An 18,462-nucleotide genomic window follows, 5' to 3' on the forward strand; every position below is an offset into this window, starting at 1 on the left:
CAGGAAAATATTTGTGAATAAACTAATTTCTCTCTCAGTCTGTTACAGCTCCCTCCCACCTATTTCATTTCTGTACGTAATGTGAATGGCCTCCAAACAGATAAAGAAACATTCTACTGATGTATCACAAAAAGGCCTGATTCCAGGTAGTCTGCAGCTACTAATAACCTTTCCAATTGTACAAGACACACTATCTAAAATCCCCAATTTAAATACTGCTCACATTACATTTCACTTTACACCTCAGCCAAAGGACTACTTAAACCAAGTGTTTTGAGGTGCCTGAAAGTAAAGAGTTTTACAACTAGCAAAATATGGTGCTTGACAAGCAGCAGTCAATTTTGTGTGTCACCCACTTTGAAAATGGGTGTCTAACTAGTATACAATTATGGAACGTAGAATTGTGCTCTGAACATATACCTCATTCTGGTGTCTCAAATAAGCTGGTTAAAACTAAAGGCCTCAATTCACCCAGCTTTCCAAATATTGAATTGAACCTTGCACCTCCACAATATCTGTCTCCAGCACAACGGCTAACAGAGTGAGTCATTGGTTATGGACTACTACATCAACATTAGAATATTATCAGCAATGCTAGCTTTGTCTATTCAGTACAATTCATACAGCCATTCATGAGCTGCGAGATGATTTATGGAAGTCGCGTTGTAATGGATATGCATGAAATCTGGTCTTGTGAATGAGTTTGTGCATCACTGACTGAGCATGATTCATGCTCCCCTGTGGCCAAGCAAGAATGAGAGAAAGGAAACCAAGCGGACCTCTAGGATGAGCCAGCATACTGAAAAGTTTAGCCTCACAATTATCAGAATGCCTCCTGAACTGTGTATGGCCAGGCTCCACCCGCTTTATAAGAGAATCTGTGCATACCATTTAGCAACAGCCATCTCTGCTTGCGATGAGTGATTTGGTGAGGTGTTGGAAGAGACAATTTAAGGATATTTTCTAGGTTTGAAGGTGGAGTGTTGTATTATAATTCAAATGCTATATGTTTTGTACATAGGAAGGGAATAAGGAAGATAAATAAACCATGTTTGTATTTGTGCATCTTTGCCCCTTTTCTTGTTAACATACCACCAATTTTATTACTATAAATAAAAACACATCTTGGGGTTCTTTATCTCGTTTGCTTGTTTTTCTGAATCATTAAGTTTTGTGTATCTTCACTATATGAATTCTCTCGGTCTTAGTAAAATCTTTCTACAGTCTTTAATTTCTCTTCGCAAATATATTCCTTTAATTTGGAACAGTTTATAGTTGACTATCATATATTTCAACAGTTTCACCATCAGAAGTCATCTTATTGTGTTTACATTTTTCATTTCTGGGCTCATTTGGGAAGAAGGGCAGTATATAAATTTAATAAATAAAGTAACATAAAAATAAAATTCTCTTCATTTCCTAATTTATTTATTTTTTTGCTGATTATGCACTGTAGTGCAACAGGAACCTCCACTTCCTCCACCTGCACATACCTCCACACCACCCCCAATCTCCTCTGAAGGGTTGAGTGAACTCTCAGAACATATTTAGGAGACGCTTGGTCATCATCACAAAGCACTTCCCACCATTTATCGTAGGTCCCAATCATAACCTGACCTGCCTCAATGTCCACAACACCACAATGTATGCATCCTCCTATCAGAATCAGAAGAATCTTTATTTCCATCAGCCACTAGCCATAGCAATAAAATAAAATGAAATAAAATAAAATAAAATGTACTGAAGATTTAGATAAAAACTTAACTATACAAAATACATTCTGGAGGTTTACACCAATAATCAAATACAGTGGAACCTCTACTTGCGACCATAATCTGTTCTGGAGATCCGTCCGGAGGTCGAAATTGGTCGCTGGGAGAGGTGCCATTGTGCGCAGGTGCGGGCAGCGATTGCCCGCTTCTGCACATGCACAAACGCAATCACCACTCCTGCGCGAACAGCAGCAAACCATAAGAAGAGGCATGGTAAATGGAGGTTTGACTGTAATAGATCTTATCCTCCTGTCATCCAGGGCAGGTATCCCAGGACTTGTTTTAACTCAAACATGCATTTCAGGACCCATTTCTTAATTAATCTTTTACCATATATTTGCATGACGGTGGTAGTCTTGTTGTGACCCACCTTGAATCAGGCTGCAACCCACTAGTGGGTCCCAACTGACCAGTTGAAGACCAGTGTTCTTTAATGCAAGCCTTGTGTGTCCAGTGATAATATATCCAATGCATCATGGCGTTCAGCCAGCTATACTGCCTGCAGCAAAACTGATTTGCTGGCCTCCTTTTCACCCAACACCAGGATTGTATACCCAGAGGTGAACCAATTGTGAATGAAAAGGTCAGGCTACATTGGAAGGAGAGACACACCTGAGACTGCTTGCCTAACACCAGCTTGAGAAAGTGGCTGTGTGCGTTAGCTATATAGCCACATATTATTTCAATTATATAAATCATTCAAATTACATAATTTAAAATACACATGACCAAATAGTTGCTATACATGTTCAGAAGCCATCTTGAGCTAATGCTTATCAAATATCAAAACGTGACACACATGCACACAAAGCTTACTTGGCAACTGCTAGTTAGGGCGTAACCAAAGAGAGACTTAACAACAAGTGTTATTTCTCCATGACCTGACCCTTAAAGTGCTATGTTTCTGCCAGCCCAATCAACTGTAACACAGCTGACATGGCTGGAACACTCTGAGGATTAGGCCACACAAACATTTCCAGTTCTACTGTTCTGATGGGTGCAGCAAGTTGCAACAAATTCAGAATTACATCACAGGACTGAGAGAACTGTTCCTGGGATAGCCATGAGGCACACCTGGCCTATCACATTATTGGATCAGTTACTCTGCTGGTCATTGCCAGAGCCTTATGTGCCTCCAAAGAAATGAGCTTCATCATAAAGAGTTCTGCTTTAACGAGAAACAGCTGGTTTTCAACTGGGAGTAAAACCCCAACATTAACACATATTTGTCTGTAAATGTAATTGCCTCATAACGAAAGAACTGCCGGTATCAATCTGTTTATTAGGATTGGGAAGGGAAGGTGGGGGAGGCTCATTCCATTCAGTTCCATTGACAGAAAGTAACTTAGGATCCAAGCCATAGAAAGCTCTGTGCTCAAACAGCAGTTTCCATAAGGCTCTATGAGTCTTGCACGTGACAATCCTCGCTCATCAATTACCTCCACTCAGCGCTTCAGAGCACACTATGGCCCAGCAGGGTTATTCAATAGCAGCTGATGCTCTGCTGTGTTGCCAACTCTGTCCCGGGATTCAGATGTGCAGAAGAGCTAAAGAAGCATGAGAAGAGTGCTATACATGGAGGGCCTGGGGAAGAGCCAGGAATGGGAGGATGCTACAGATATTCAAAAGGGCAATGGCTGCTATTGAATGGCCCTATAGCAGGAATGACTAGACTCTGCCCCCCCCCCAAGATGTTGCTGGGCTCCAACTCTCATTAGCCCCGGACAGCACAACCAGTAGTCCAGATTGATGTAAGCTGTAGTCCAGCAACTGCCCTACACAACATGCTCAGTGAAGTTTTGTGGGAACAACTGGTGCGGTTGGAAAAGTCTATCTATAGGAGTCACTCCATGAGCACAAGGTGCAATATTGCTACCATAGTAAAGTAACTTTAAAACATCAGTAAGTTTAAAAAGAGAAGAAAAAATAGATCTTAGCCCTTTACATGAAGGTATTCTGGTAGAACATAAAACGTTAACTTTAAAATAGTCCATTGTTTCTCTTGCAACATGTCTCCATTGTTTAAAATCAGGTTTTTTTGTGTTGTGCTTAGTCTAAACTACTTCCCTGAAGGATGCGCTTAAGTTGCTAAAATAATACATTTGACACTCAACACACCACCTTTTGCACCTTTCAAAAATGTGATACTTCCCCCTCAAAACATCCTTTGCTATTGCAGGTGCCACATGAAATGCAGTTTGTACAGGTACCCTGGGCAACTATCACTTGTTGCCTGTAATGTTAACATAAACTATTCATAAAATGCCTAACAGAAACAAAGTAATGTGCAATACAAAAACATAGAATAAAGAGAAAGAAACCCCTGCTGGCCAGCCTCACAATTATATTGTAACAAGTAGCACTAGTCTCCTTTGTCAATCCCAAACTTAACTTCATTCACATTCTTCTGTGGCTGTTTACTCTCCCACTGCAAAACTCCAGCACTAATGTGTTCATTCAATATATTTTCTTCCACGTGGCAAAGAGTAACAGATCGAAACATAGGGATGCCATATTTCAAACAGTGAAAACCTGGACAGAAAAGTTGCTGAGCTTTTTTCTTTATGCCAAATCTATTGAGCTTTTTTAAACCTTTGCCAAAAACTGTTGAGCTTTTTGGGCAAAATTGCTTTTTTAAAAATGCCATTTTTAGCAATTTTTATGGAAAAACAGCAATAATAGCACTGCCAACATGGGCTGCCAAAAGTCCAGATTGTACCAGACATTTTTTACGATTTCCGCCCAGGCATTGCTGCCAACTACAGTATTCCGAATATGTCCAGGAAAATCCGGACATATGGCAACCCTATCGAAAACTCCCTGCCCCAAAGCTCATTCCTTTTTACTATGAGGGGCAGAATGTTGCCCTTGGATCAAGGCTTGTGGGAGATGAGTGTAAGGCCTGAGGGGACTGAGTGCTGTAAAATAAAGACATTTACAATGCGGTTTGTTCTTATATGAAGAATCTTGGGTATACAATGGAGCATCTCTTGCAGATATCTGCAAAATAACATGCTGGTTTATTTGTGTCTTTATATCACAATGTATTGCTTCTGACGCTCTTAGACATGACTTACATACAGGCTATGTAATCAGTCTTGTACTCAAAGCACATAATCCTACAGATTATGCAACTGAATAGCTGTAGTAGCCTGAAGGTATTTTATGCTTGAAACACCAAAGCATCTGCAGAGATATCCTTTAAGTCACAGTATCTCTTAACCTCAGTGTAACCACTACATGAGCTAACTTGTTAGGACTAAAACAAAACAGATAAAAGGATCAGATTAAAGAAGATCAAAAGCACTAGTATTCACCCTGAAAAACAAAACTGATTCAGTTCTTTTATGCAATGAAGTTTCAGCCATTTGTCTAGAAGGGTCTTTATAAAGGTAGAATCTGACCCAATGAGGGAAGGGAGAGAAATTCAAGACCCATAAAATGTAGACTATAAAAGCCAAAGCAGACTGGTTCTGGTGACTAAAACATCATGTAATTGATGGCTGAGCATATAATACCTTCAAAGATGTTACATAACTTAGAAAAATGGGCATGGGGCAAATATATCGCTGCATCAAGATCACCAGTTCCAGGCAAGTCTTAGCTCCATGCAATATTAGCTCCATCTGGTATGTTATTTGAAGGGTCTACGAAAATAGTTAATCTCATTCCATTTCCATATGTTCAACATATTTTTATCTACCACAACCAGCATACTGACTGTAAACCAAAGGATTAGCCACTGTTTAAATGTTTTTAGTTCTCCTTTCTCAAGATTGCCCTCAGTACAAGAATAAAATCAGCTAATGGCAGCAAGTATCAGTCTGCGTTCCTACTGATTTTTACTTTAGAGAAAGGCTGTATTTCAGTGGTAGAGTGCATGCTTTTTTGTTCAGACGATCTCGAGTGTGATCCCCTGCATCTCCAGGTAGGTCTGGAAAAGAACCCTTCCTAAAACTCTGGAGAACCACTGAACACCAGTGCAAGCAATACTGAGATAGATGGTACAATGATCTAACTTGATAGAAGGCAACTTTCTAAACTGTAGCTCACTCCATCACACATAATAATAATAATAATAATAATAATTTATTATTTGTACCCCGCCCATCTGGCTGGGTTTCCCCAGCCACTCTGGGCGGCTTCCACAGAAACCAAAAAACACTAAAATATCATACATTAAAAGCTTCCCTGAATAGGGCTGCCTTAAGATGTCTTCTGAATGTCAGGTAGTTGTCCATCACCTTGACAACCGATGGGAGGGCATTCCACAGGGTGGGCGCCACCACCGCATTACACTAATCCTCTGTTTACAAATGTTTTATTAAGCAAATGAGTAATTTTTTCCCGTTTCCAAACCAGTAAAGTGCTGCTGATTTAAATTAACCATTTATTTAATGCTTCTGTTACAAAAAAACTTGCCTTGGTGTTCATTTAAGCAGCCAGCACTGTGATCTCTCTACAGAGAGGAAACCAACATTTAGCAGTTGGTTCAAAATCAGCAGCTGCTCAGTAGCTTAAAAGGAACCTTAGTGGCTCAGGTTTTGTTCCCACTGACCATGACTGATAGATAGCATTTAGGTTTAGCTTATTCCTCTTCCTCTGAAGATGAAGATTCAGCGATTTCTATTCAAAGAGACCAGTGTCATAAGCAAGCCACCACTGGGTATCTACCCTTAGGTTGTAGCCCTGGTCAAACAGCAGCATCTGTATACATTAAGCACCAATATGAGTGGGAACTAAGCAAGCTATAGTTCTGGACTAAGAAGGGTTAGGGTTAGGGTTAGAAGAGTGAAGACACAAACTATATTATTATTATTATTATTATTATTATTATTAACTGGTTGTAGGGGAGGAAGAAAGAGGACAAGTGCAGGAACCCAAGGGTCACCCAAACTCATTCATGACAACCACAATTCCTGACCACAGCAAGTTGTTATGGGAAGTGGGCTTATAAACTAGGTATCCATGACAAAAAAGAAATGTGTTTGCTTTGACTATACAAAAAAGCAAGTCTCTAAACCTTGGTCAGGATCTTTCCCCTTCCTCTAAAACCCCTTTGCAATGCCCTATACATCTGAAATGCTACCCCTTACCTCACTTAATTCCAGAAAGAAAAATCCAAGAGTAACAACAAAGCTAAACATCTGGAATTTGGGGCTGTCCATTCCACCAATAATAATAATAGTAATAATTTTATTATTTATACCCCGCCCATCTGGCTGGGTTTCCCCAGCCACTCTGGGCGGCTTACAGCATATATAAAAAACTGTAAAACACCAGACATTAAAACATTTCCAGATACAGGGCTGCCTTCAGACACATTGTGCTTCTTCAAAGTTTATATTCTTACCTCAAGTTTTGTTTGTCTGATCACTCATTAACATAATTGAAGTTCCTATTCCTTTTGTCAGCATCACTGTACAATATACCCAGGGAGCATTTCAGCTGTAAAATACAGGGGGACAAAGAAAAGAGAAAGATTATTTTATAACCATGTAGGAAATGGTTTGACCTCGTAGTAAATTCTGACTTTTAGAACAACCCTTATAGTACACTCCCACTCTTTTCTATACTGTTAAACTCATTTTCACTACACCATAAATATACATTAATGGGAGTGTTACTGGCTTTTGTCTTAAACATGTCCCTAGCACCTTGACTCTAAAATCTCAAGTTGCTTGAGAAAGTATAAAAGGAAAAGCATAGGAGCCCAGGGCAAACTAGTTGCAAGGATGTACTTCCTATCTCACATATCAGCATAAAGTTCTTTCACCCCTTCAGGTCCATTCACAATGTTCCTTAATGAAACAGAGGGTGGAATTGAGGGGAGAAGATCCAATAAAAGTCCTCTTCTTCGCTGTAATAGCCCAGCGTGCAGAATGCTCACACATGCATGCCATGACTGAACTCTTATAGTCTATAGCAGGGGTCAGCAAATTTTTTTAGCCGTGGGCCTGTCTATTATCCCTCAGACCTTGTGGCAGGCTAGAGAAGCAGCACAGAGGGGGAGCTGGAAGAAGAGGTGAGGGGGGCAAGTAGTCCTCCTCCCTACCCCCAGCTGCTCCCTACCCCCAGCTGCTGCTACCGCCTCCGCCACCACCACCACTACCACCGCTGCTACTCGTGGGTAAGCAGAGTGAGTCCATCCGCTCCGCTCTCTGGCCCACAGGAGCACTAGGGCAGCAGCGAAGGGACAATAAGTGGCACAAAAGGGCTGGCTCCAGAGAGGGGCTGCTTAAAATGGCGCTCAGCCAGCCCAGCCCAGCCCAGTCTCCTTCCTCCTCTAGGCAGGGCGGGGAGAAGCCAGGAGGGAGGAGGCGCCGTCGCGGTGTAGGGGGGTGGAATGGCTCGGGGGGGAATGGCGCACCCCGGACGAACAGAATCCCCACGCCGATCCATGGACAGTCCGCGAGCTGGATCCTGAAGGCAATTGGGTCTGATCCGGCCCACGGACCTTAGTTTGCTGACCCCTGGTCTATAGGAATCTTGTGTGTAAGTGCTGTCTTCACAGCAGGCTAGATTATACCAAATACAAATGCCAACATCTTAATACTGTATATTTTTGCTTTTTCTCAAAGATGGGCAGATTAGAATTGAATCAGGAATGTTTTTTTCTATATCTAATTTAAACAGTCAGTTGCTTTGCCACAAGAGATTAATTTTTATACAACATCGGTTATGTTTCAGGAGGCTCAAGCAAGAAAAGATCAGCCCTTGAACTGGTTTCTGTGCCCTGGAAGGTTTACATCTGTTAAGCTGCAGGAGAGGGGTTATAGCTTGTGTTGCTCACATGATTTTCTCACAAAACGCCATAGGTTCTATCTTGGGTCCCAGCTGAAACTTTGCCAATCAGTGTTAACAGTACTGATACTAGATGTACCAATGATCTGTCTCTGTTATTAGGCAGCTTCTTGTGTACTACTATTTCCTGAAAAAATGACTGGACTGGGTGGTAAATTGGCTGCTGAAATAAACACCTGTATTCAAATTATATTCAGTAGGAGAACTGACATGGGGGAAATACAAGTGAATAATAATTATATTTAAAAATATATTTATTTATTTTATATAGAGATTTCTATCCTACCCTTCTGGTGCATATGCACAACTCAGCACAGCATACAGTAACTTAAAATCACATCAACACCACTCACTTCACTGCCCCACTAAAAACATAACAAAAGCGAAGACCAAAAACATAATCCAACCTTTACACAAAGCTGCTGATACTTAGCAGGCAAAATCCTGCTAAAAAAAGAATGTATTTACCAACAGGCAGGTGGGGAGGGGAAGGCTACATGTTTCAAGAAACAAGATACAGTACTGTATTCCATAACATTGGTGCAGCCGCTGGGAAGGCCCTATCTCGTGCTGCTCTCAACCATGCTCCCATCAACCATGCCTTCACCCCAGGTTGAACACAGAGATGGGCAGCTCCTTCTGATCTTAGGGAGCAAGCAAAAGACTACTATGGAAAGAAGTAACTCCTCCGATATTGTGGACCCAAGCTATTTAATCTTTAAAGAGAATCACTGAAGTCTCAATTTGTTACCAAAAACAACTGGCAACTAGTGCAGACATTGCCGGATAGGTGCTGCTACATTCTGAGAAGTTCAGCAGAACCTATAGGGATGTACTCCCTCTGTCTAGTTCCCAGTGGAGGTTGTCTACGAAGTCAACCAAAGCTGCTTTGGTTCCAACTTCAGGCATGAAGCCAGACTGAAATGGATCATAATCCATTTTATCCAAGAAACCCTGAAGCTGATATTCTACTATGCCTTCGTGTACCTTGCCAAAAATGGTAAACCTGAGACTGGTTGGTAATCGTCCAACATGATGGGGGGTTTAGAGGGGACCGTTTCAACAGGGGGTTGTAGGTAGTCAGGAACTCCTTTTACATAGGTCAGCGCTCCTGTGAAGGTTCCTGTCAGTCTGAAGGCAGGTTCAAGCATTCAAAATCTGTCAATGACAAGAGGACCGTACACTGTCCCTCCATACAAAAAAAGAAAACAAAATTCAATCCCAAAGTGTATTCTGCTATGTGAAGGAGTCCCAATATACCGTATTTTTCGCCCTATAGGGCGCACAGGCCCATAGGGTGCACCTAGTTGGGGGGGGGATAAAGAAAAAAAATATATTTCCCCCCCAGGGGGAGCTTCCCCCGACCCCAGCCCCCAGAACAGGCTGCTATCCGCAAGCCTGGGGAGCCCTGCGGTAACTCCCGCCGGCCTCCCCAGGCTTGCGGATATCTGCCCGAAGCCCGGGGCGCGCTGCTCAGCGAGCCCCAGGCTTCGGGATGCAGGCTGCTATCCGCAAGCCTAGGGAGCCCGGCGGGAACTCCCGCGGGCTCCCAAGGCTTGCGGATAGATTCCTGAAGCCTGGAGAGCGAGAGGGGTCGGTACGCACCGACCCCTCTTGCTCTCCAGGCTTCAGCGAAAGCCTGCATTCGCCTCATAGGATGCACACACATTTCCCCTTCATTTTTGGAGGGGGGAATAAGTGCGTCCTATAGGGCAAAAAATACGGTAATTTGGGATAGCCCCACAGTTGCTGTGGAGGGCAGAAAGTCCTGAGGCATTTCCAACAAGGTGGTCTTTGCATGGATGTCAAAGTCACTCGGTAACAACAGGCTGGGAAACTCCAGCAACATGGGAAACTACCCTAGCTAGGTCACATAAAGAGCCTGTTATACAACAGAATCTCCCTTCTGTGCCAGCCACCTACCTCAAAAACAAACACTCAATGATTCAAACAGGGCACTAGGTCAGGGTGGGTGGAATCATGATAGACCACAGCAATTCTGCCTCCCTGCCTGCCCATACATGCACAGCTTAGCTGATGGCTCTACAGAGAAACCTGGTACAGTGCTAAAATATGTTTATCCATCCACTTCTTCCAACCATGGCTCTGCAATACATTCTAGGTCAGATCCTGGGAGGTCATATTTTACCACATACTGACATGGCATTCAAAAACACCACTTCCAGACTGGAAGGATTGCCACCATACCCACAAGGACCTTGGTTGACAGGTGAATTGGAAGGATAAAAGTATACCATCCAGTTATCCTTCCCACTCTGGGACTCTCTGTGAAAATGAAAATAGCAGTTTGCAGATTGTGCAACTCTTTTCTCTCTCTTGCTTAATTTAATTTAAAGTACAACACCCCCAAAATGGGGGGGGGGGTTAAGCATTCGAGATCATTATTCTTTTGAGATGAAACTAGATAGTAATCATCTTGTCATGAGTTTTTCTAATGATCTGCCACTTACAGACCAGACTGACAGGAGCCAACTCTCCTTATGCAATAGAGTATTTTGTAGGGCAGGCAAGCAACCATGTGCTCACCTTCAGAATGCATAGTATCCTTTAAGCTGTATGCTTAAAATAAACCCAAAGCGGGTTCTCCATGTATCCAACTTAATGCTCAAAGGAACAAGGACTAATGGACACTGTGCCTTGTTGGGGTGCTGGGAAATGTAGCTCTCTGAGGGAGAACTGCAGTTCCCAGGATTCTTTTGGGGTATGTGCATTAGATGTGCTTTAAGCGTCTGGTATGAATCTGCCCACATACTCCATGTGCCTCATATGCAAGAGCATGCTGTCAGAAGATAGGCAACAGCTAGAAACCATTCTGCCTTGAGGATTTCCCATTTTTTCCTGACTCCAGCCCTCAGTAAAAGAGCTGGTTCCAGGCAAGTATGGGACAAGATGAAAAGGATGGAATTGAGGTAAGCGACAACACATCCGGACACTAGGCTAACAGCTGCTGGAAGGAGGATTCACTAAGTTCCTGACCGTCACCTTTGTGCACGGTCACTGAACATGCACTGCTACTTCCTTAGACCCCTTCCACATCTGCAGAGCCTATTGGTTCTTCACTAGGGTCCTACAAGTGAACATACAGTACAAAGTATTCCCCTGTCAAAGATGCCAGTCCTAGACAGATTTGTTCCATAAGTCTCCTTGGAGGTAGACCTCACAGGAGACTGAAACTGGAGCTTACCATGTGACGGGTGGTGGAGAGATGAAGGAGCACACCTGCTGATTGTGCATTTACTATTCCTACACAAAGATCTTCATGCACAACAGCTGAGGCACACAAAAGAACTGAGCATGAGTGTATCTGTGTACACATCCCATAAACAGAAGGCTGGCACAGGAGTAGTTGGGGAAGAGAATCTGCTGAGCAAATTTGGGCCAGAGACAAGTTCTGGGGATTTCAGGTTAGTGTCACTTGGCGGTAGATTTGGTAAGCCCTAATGTGATCTACTAGATTTTTAATTGAATCCAGGGGCCAGGATCGGTACATCTTTAAACAAAAATGAATTCAGTGCTTTAGACATACAACTCTTAAGAAGCATAATCTACAATTAAGAGTCAATGTGCCTAAACATTAAAAAATAATAACAACAACACGTTTTTGAGTATTTCATCTAATAAAACTTTGCAGATAGCCAGTCATCTGTGCTGAGTAGTTTCAGTGGCTGGGTTGGAATTTTAGAAACATAAAACCACACTGAGCTTCAGAATACAACATGAAGCATTTCACCCCATTTATCCTTTCACTGCACCATGTGCTTCATTGTATCAGTATAACTACCACCATGAGCAGTGGTACCTCTGGTTAAGAACTTAATTTGTTCTGGAGGTCCGTTCTTAACCTGAAACTGTTCTTAACCTGAGGTACCACTTTAGCTAACGGGGCCTCCCGCTGCCACTGTGCCGCCGCTGCGCGATTTCTGTTCTCATCCTGAAGCAAAATTCTTAACCCAAGGTACTATTTCTGGGTTAGCGGAGTCTGTAACCTGAAGCGTCTGTAACCCGAGGTACCACTGTAGTAGTTAAGAGTACCCTTAGCCAAATAGTTTTGAGTTCAAATCTCTTCTCAGCTATGCTATACATTCACTGGATGTGCCAAAGCAAACCGCTCTTTCAGCTTCAGCTTCCTTTTTTCAGAGTTGCCGTAAAGATTACTGAAAAAATGTAGATGAAGCTCTAGGAACATAGTAAGTAACTGCCCCAAGCAGAGATTTAAACCTGTCAAGGTCTCCCACATTCAATTCCAGCACAGTATAAATTACATTATGCAGGTCCTCAAGGCACTCCATGATCAACTTACACATTTGTTCTACTGGCGCGACTACACAGCATTTATATTGCAGTTTCTCCAACTAAGTTAACTACCGTATTTTTCTCTCTATTACACGCAGATTTTTTCTTCTAAAAAGGAAGGGGAAATGTCTGTGCGTGTTATGGAGCGAATGTGGGGGGGGGGTCCCTGGAGCCGATTAGGGGAGCGCAGGAACAAAAATCAGCAAAAATCAATCGTGCGTTGTGTCCGAGAGGGAAACCTGAAAAGAGGAAGTTGCAGCTTTCCTGCCCACCCTCCTCTGTTTCGTTGCTGTGTTTGCTCAAACGGAACAAAGAGCAGGCAAATCCCCTCCCCTCCAGGCAAGCAGAGGGGAAAGCAGAGGTCTTTCCTTCTAGTAATTCCTCTCTGTGCTCCTCGCAGGCAGCCAGAAAGCATGCAGGAGGAGAGAGAAAGCTGGCTTCGGTTTGTGGAAACTTTTGCCTTTCTTTCCTCCCTCCCGTAAAATCCCTCTCCTGCTTTCTTAGCCAGCTGCTTCTCTGCACAACGCTCTCTTGTCCCTTCTGTGTTTTTCCTTCACTCCCCACTTAAAATGTAGTTACAAAGCATGGATCCACATGGATCCTCAGGATCTTTGCATTGGGCCACCCCAAATTCACCATCAGATCACATAGCAGCCTGCCCCCCCAAAATCACACACCCACTGTTGCCTGGGGCTGCAATGGTGCAAAAACGTGGTTAAAAAGCATGGATCCACATGGATCCTCAGGATCTTTGCATTGGGCCACCCCAAATTCACCATCAGATCACATAGCAGCCTGCCCCCCCAAAATCACACACCCACTGTTGCCTGGGGCTGCAATGGTGCAAAAATGTGGTTAAAAAGCATGGATCCACATGGATCCTCAGGATCTTTGCATTGGGCCACCCCAAATTCACCATCAGATCACATAGCAGCCTGCCCCCCAAAAATCACACACCCACTGTTGCCTGGGGCTGCAATGGTGCAAAAATGTGGTTAAAAAGCATGGATCCACATGGATCCTCAGGATCTTTGCATTGGGCCACCCCAAATTCACCATCAGATCACATAGCAGCCTGCCCCCCAAAAATCACACACCCACTGTTGCCTGGGGCTGCAATGGTGCAAAAATGTGGTTAAAAAGCATGGATCCACATGGATCCTCAGGATCTTTGCATTGAGCTACCCCAAATTCACCATCAGATCACATGTCTGTGGCCACAGCATGAAGCACAAAAATGATACATCCACTGTTTCATTCAGAATTTTTTTTCTTGTTTTCCTCCTCTAAAAACGATGTGCGTGTTATGGTCAGGTGCGTGTTATAGAGCGAAAAATACGGTAACTTACTGTTAATTTTGTTGTGATCCCCACAGGTCAAACGAACAGGCTTGCTGCAAAAGCTGAAAAAATGACTGTATTTTTGCATCAAATTCATGCATTCAAAAATGGAGTTTTGAAGTCGTGTAATTGCCAAATTCAGCTTCCTAAGAGTGTCCATTTAGGAATAAAACATTTCCAGTCCTTTCAAAGAATGAATAATTTTAAAAATGTAAGATTATATTATTTAAATAAGATTCAGTTTCAGTTATATTAAAAAATATAAAAGTTGTCCTTTAAACGAAATCTGCATGTAATATAAACATGTTAAGTATGCTGATTTAGTGGTAATTGGAGAACTTCAGCAAACCAAAGCAAAGTGCTGCGCTCACAGATTCCCACCCACCTCCTATTTTCTTCCTATTAGGCCAGCAGGAAGAGAGCAGCCAAAATTACTTTATTATCCTGAATCCCAACTTATCATTAAGTACAAACAAGAATCGTATGTAAATCAGCTTTATAACTACAGTTTGAAGCGGGCTTTTTTGAAAGTGACTAGTTTGTTTTACACCAAGATTCTTAGCTGTTGAGATCCACAGAAAGTGTAATATTTACAGTTCCTATGTGGAAAAGCACTACTACCCCCCCCCCCCAATAATTATCAGCCTAGCTTCTGGACACAGAATGCTGGACTATGGCCCTCCGCTCCAAATGATATTACTTACAGACTTAGCACATATACAAGAAAGCCAGTAAATTAATTTTCATAATCCCCACCTCATCTCTACAGGCAGATATAATTGAGTAGTGTAAAATACATGATCAGAGATCTTGGATTATGCTTCAAGGTGGGATAATTTAGCTGCAAACCAATTTGTGTTCATTTGCTGCAGCAACTAAATCTTGTTTGTAGAATATATGAATCACAAAATGGAAAAGTCAATGTACACCAGTGATTTTTAAAGGGCTCTCGTCTTAATGACTTACATCAACAACATTTAAAGTAATTCACATCTGCCCTTATGTTTGGGAAGATGTTACAGAAAGTGCGCAGCCACTACCTGCCGAAAGCTCAGAAACCAGAAAGATTAAGATTTCTGCTATGAGACTTGCCATTTAAGAACATAAGAAGAGTCTAATGGAGCAAGCAGGACCTGTTTCAGACATTTACTCCACCTTGGATGCATCATCTTTCTAATCCACTTATTACATGGTCTGGAAAGAATGGCAGAGAAAATTGGTTCCTATCTCTTCCCCTCTAACACCTATTGCATATAAGGCTAGCTTTAAAAAAAAAATACAGATTTCTGGAAATTGGTAGAAGGCTTGGACAAAAAAGGGTAATATAGACTGAAGGGCTTTTGGATTAATGATGTCAGGGAACTGCCATCAGCTCAGAGGTGGAAGGACAGTTGGGTTATAGGGAGCCTCCGAAGATCATGAGAAGCAGCTCTTCCTCTGGGGAGGAGGGAAGCCACGCCTCCACTGGGGAAGGGATGTAGGGCTTGGAAGATGCAAGGGAAAGCTGCAACACTGAGCCTGAGCAAAGTGGGGGGGGCAGGTCCCCCTTTGCCACACCCTCTCTGCGCAGTAGGCTTACGCGCAGAGAGGGGAGGCGTAGGTTGGGGGTCGAAAGACTGCTCTCCTGGGGAAAGTTTAAGGACCTCCCACTCCCAGATTCTGCTAGCAACTGAGCAGACATGGAATTGAGATGCTCTGCATTGTGAATGTTTTTGACAGATAATAAAGCCTTGTAAAGACCAGTGGGAGTCTTGCCTGTTCGCTCTCGAGCAACCACGCCAGCATTCATAACAAATGACATAAAACTTTTATGTTACTGAAGTACAATTAAGGCTAGACTTGGGTAAAATTACCTGGGGGTGGTTGCAAGCACATTAGCGGTTTTATTTTCTAAAATATCCAAATTACAATCTGCCATCCCATTAACAAGGTTTGAACTTCTGATCTAGAATTCTATTCTAGATGATATGGGTCTACTCTCAAATATATACAACAAACTAATAGAAATTTCAACAGGAACCGTCGCTGGCCGGAAAACATTATGGGAGAGGAATTTAGGTTGGCAAGACCCAATGGCAAGTTATATGTAATACGTAATAGTTTTGTTGTATTTTCCAGTTGTCACGCAGACCATGCATATATTCTCTTTCAACATAGCAGCTTCAAAGTTTGAACTTATAGCTAAGCAAAGTCTCTTTCACTGACCTTGGTGATTTGTCTTTTAAGATAAGACATACATTTATAATTTACATCAGGTGTGCAATGATATTTTGACCTGTGCTATCTTAGTACATAACTTTTTTTTTATTTTATTTAAGTGAGTGTGCACAATTTTATACCCATCACAATACCCAGCTTCTCTTGGCACAGATTTTTTTTCTTATTTGCACAGCTCTGAAAATAAGCTGCCTCTAGCCTAGCCTAGTACTTTCATGTTTTCATTTCCTCTCTCCTCCCACAGAAACCATGCACAGGATTTCTAGAACAAGTTCAGTTTTGTGTCCTACCAAAAGAATTATTCTAAAAGCAACACTCAAGAAAGCACCAGAGTGGCAGTTTTTATAACAGGAATTTATAAACAGAAGTTCTTCCATGACTATGATTCTAAAAGTCTGTCCATTCTTTCAGAACCCTGACAATTTCAGCTTATATTTTAAGAAAGGACATTTCCAGATCTCTTGGTTCCACAAACAAGGGTGGAAAGGTTCTGTACTACCACTACCGAAAAGGCCCTCTGCCGGGTTCCCTGTAACTTTACTTCTCACAGGGAGGAAACCGCCAGAAGACCCTCAAAAGTGAACCTCAGTGTCCAGGCTGAATGATGGAGGTGAAGAAACTTCTTCAGGTATACTGGGCTGAGGCCATTTAGGGCTTTAAAGGTCAGCACCAACACTTTAACTGTGCTCAGAAACGTACTGAGAGCCAATGTAGGTCTTTCAGGAACGGTGTAATATGGTCTCGGTGGCCATTCCCAGTCACCAGTCTAGCTGCCGCGTTCTGGATTAGTTGTAGTTTCCGGGTCACCTTCAAAGGTAGCCCCACGTAGAGCGCATTGCAGTAGTCCAAACAGGAGGTAACCAGAGCATGCATCACTCTGGCGAGGCAAAAGTATGTAAAAAAATGATTTAAATCAAGTCTTACTGATTAGTGATTTAAATCGTGGTTTAAATCAATTTGATTTAAATCAATTTGATTAAATCAAATCTACCCTGGCTGGAGGTTTATGATGCAATACATTTTTCAATGCCTACATCCAAAGTAGTCTACATGGTACCCCCTGACATTGTTTAATTACAACAGCTATCATCCCTGATCTTTAGTCATGCTAGCGGGGCTTATGAGATTTTTATTTCACAACATCTGGAAGGCATCCCATTGGCTAGCCCTGCCCTGGTTATTCAAAACACAAGTATAAGCCTTTGTTAGTGAACATGAAACCACGAATAAACCAAGTTAAGTACCCTGCAGAAAACAAAACAGATCATACTTGTGATTTTGCTAGAAATATCACTTTACCTTAAAGATCTCAGAATGCAGAGGGCAAACTGCAAAGCAAGCATTTGCAGCAGTGCGTAATTAAATGGTGGCTATCGTGCTGGAGATTAAAGGGCAATGGGATAGTTCAGTTGTGGGATTATACCGTTAACGGAATTGTTTCACGGACCAAATTAATGAGTCAAACTTTAGTAAAGCATTGGTGTCTCTTCTTATTTAGAGAGGCTTATGATGCTAAAAAAAGTTTATTTAAAAACCCAGCAACTCAACCCATCATTCATATTTTCGAATACTGAAACATGAGCATGTTTTTTCTCAAACCATAAGACAAGTTATCTATAGTCATATCTCTAACAGCATATAGGAAAATGTCTATTGTAAGACAGAACAATAATCATTTATTTAAAAGAAGATTCCATTTCTAGTTCTGGAATCAACTAAGTAGATGGTAATCAGTATGAAATCACCTACTTGCTAAGAGTTTATTAAATTTATTAGCTGATTTTCTGAACAATCAACTGCGTACAAATCAACATACAAAAATAGAAGTCCTTTATTTCTTTTGCCTTAGTACTTATTTCTTCTGCCTTTGAAGCAGATAAATCCAGGGCAACTAAGCCAGTCATAACACAATACTTAGCCAAGTCACTGATCAAGTAATGGCAGCACTCCTGCCATAACAGAAACAAGTAGCTGTTTTATGAAATCTGGAGCAAAAACAAACATGCTGGTTCATA

The 18,462-nt window shown here is 42.1% G+C and overlaps 1 protein-coding gene across 8 annotated transcripts in view; it reads right to left on the reverse strand.

Moving 5' to 3' along the window:
• The window catches only part of SIPA1L1 (signal induced proliferation associated 1 like 1), a 150,734-nt gene that overhangs the window by 113,353 nt on the left and 18,919 nt on the right, over window positions 1-18,462 (reverse strand). For 6 of the 8 annotated variants that reach the window (XM_083505743.1, XM_083505742.1, XM_083505738.1 and 3 more), the window contains exon 2: window positions 7,126-7,220. The exons of the other annotated variants lie outside the window; for them this stretch is intronic. The gene's annotated coding sequence lies outside the window, so the exon portion shown is untranslated. The remainder of the gene's footprint in view (window positions 1-7,125; window positions 7,221-18,462) is intronic. 8 annotated transcript variants of the gene reach the window in all.

The sequence above is a fragment of the Podarcis liolepis genome (genome assembly GCF_965112155.1).
Source record: "Podarcis liolepis genome assembly, chromosome: 1".
In the NCBI taxonomy this organism is placed as follows: domain Eukaryota; kingdom Metazoa; phylum Chordata; class Lepidosauria; order Squamata; family Lacertidae; genus Podarcis; species Podarcis liolepis.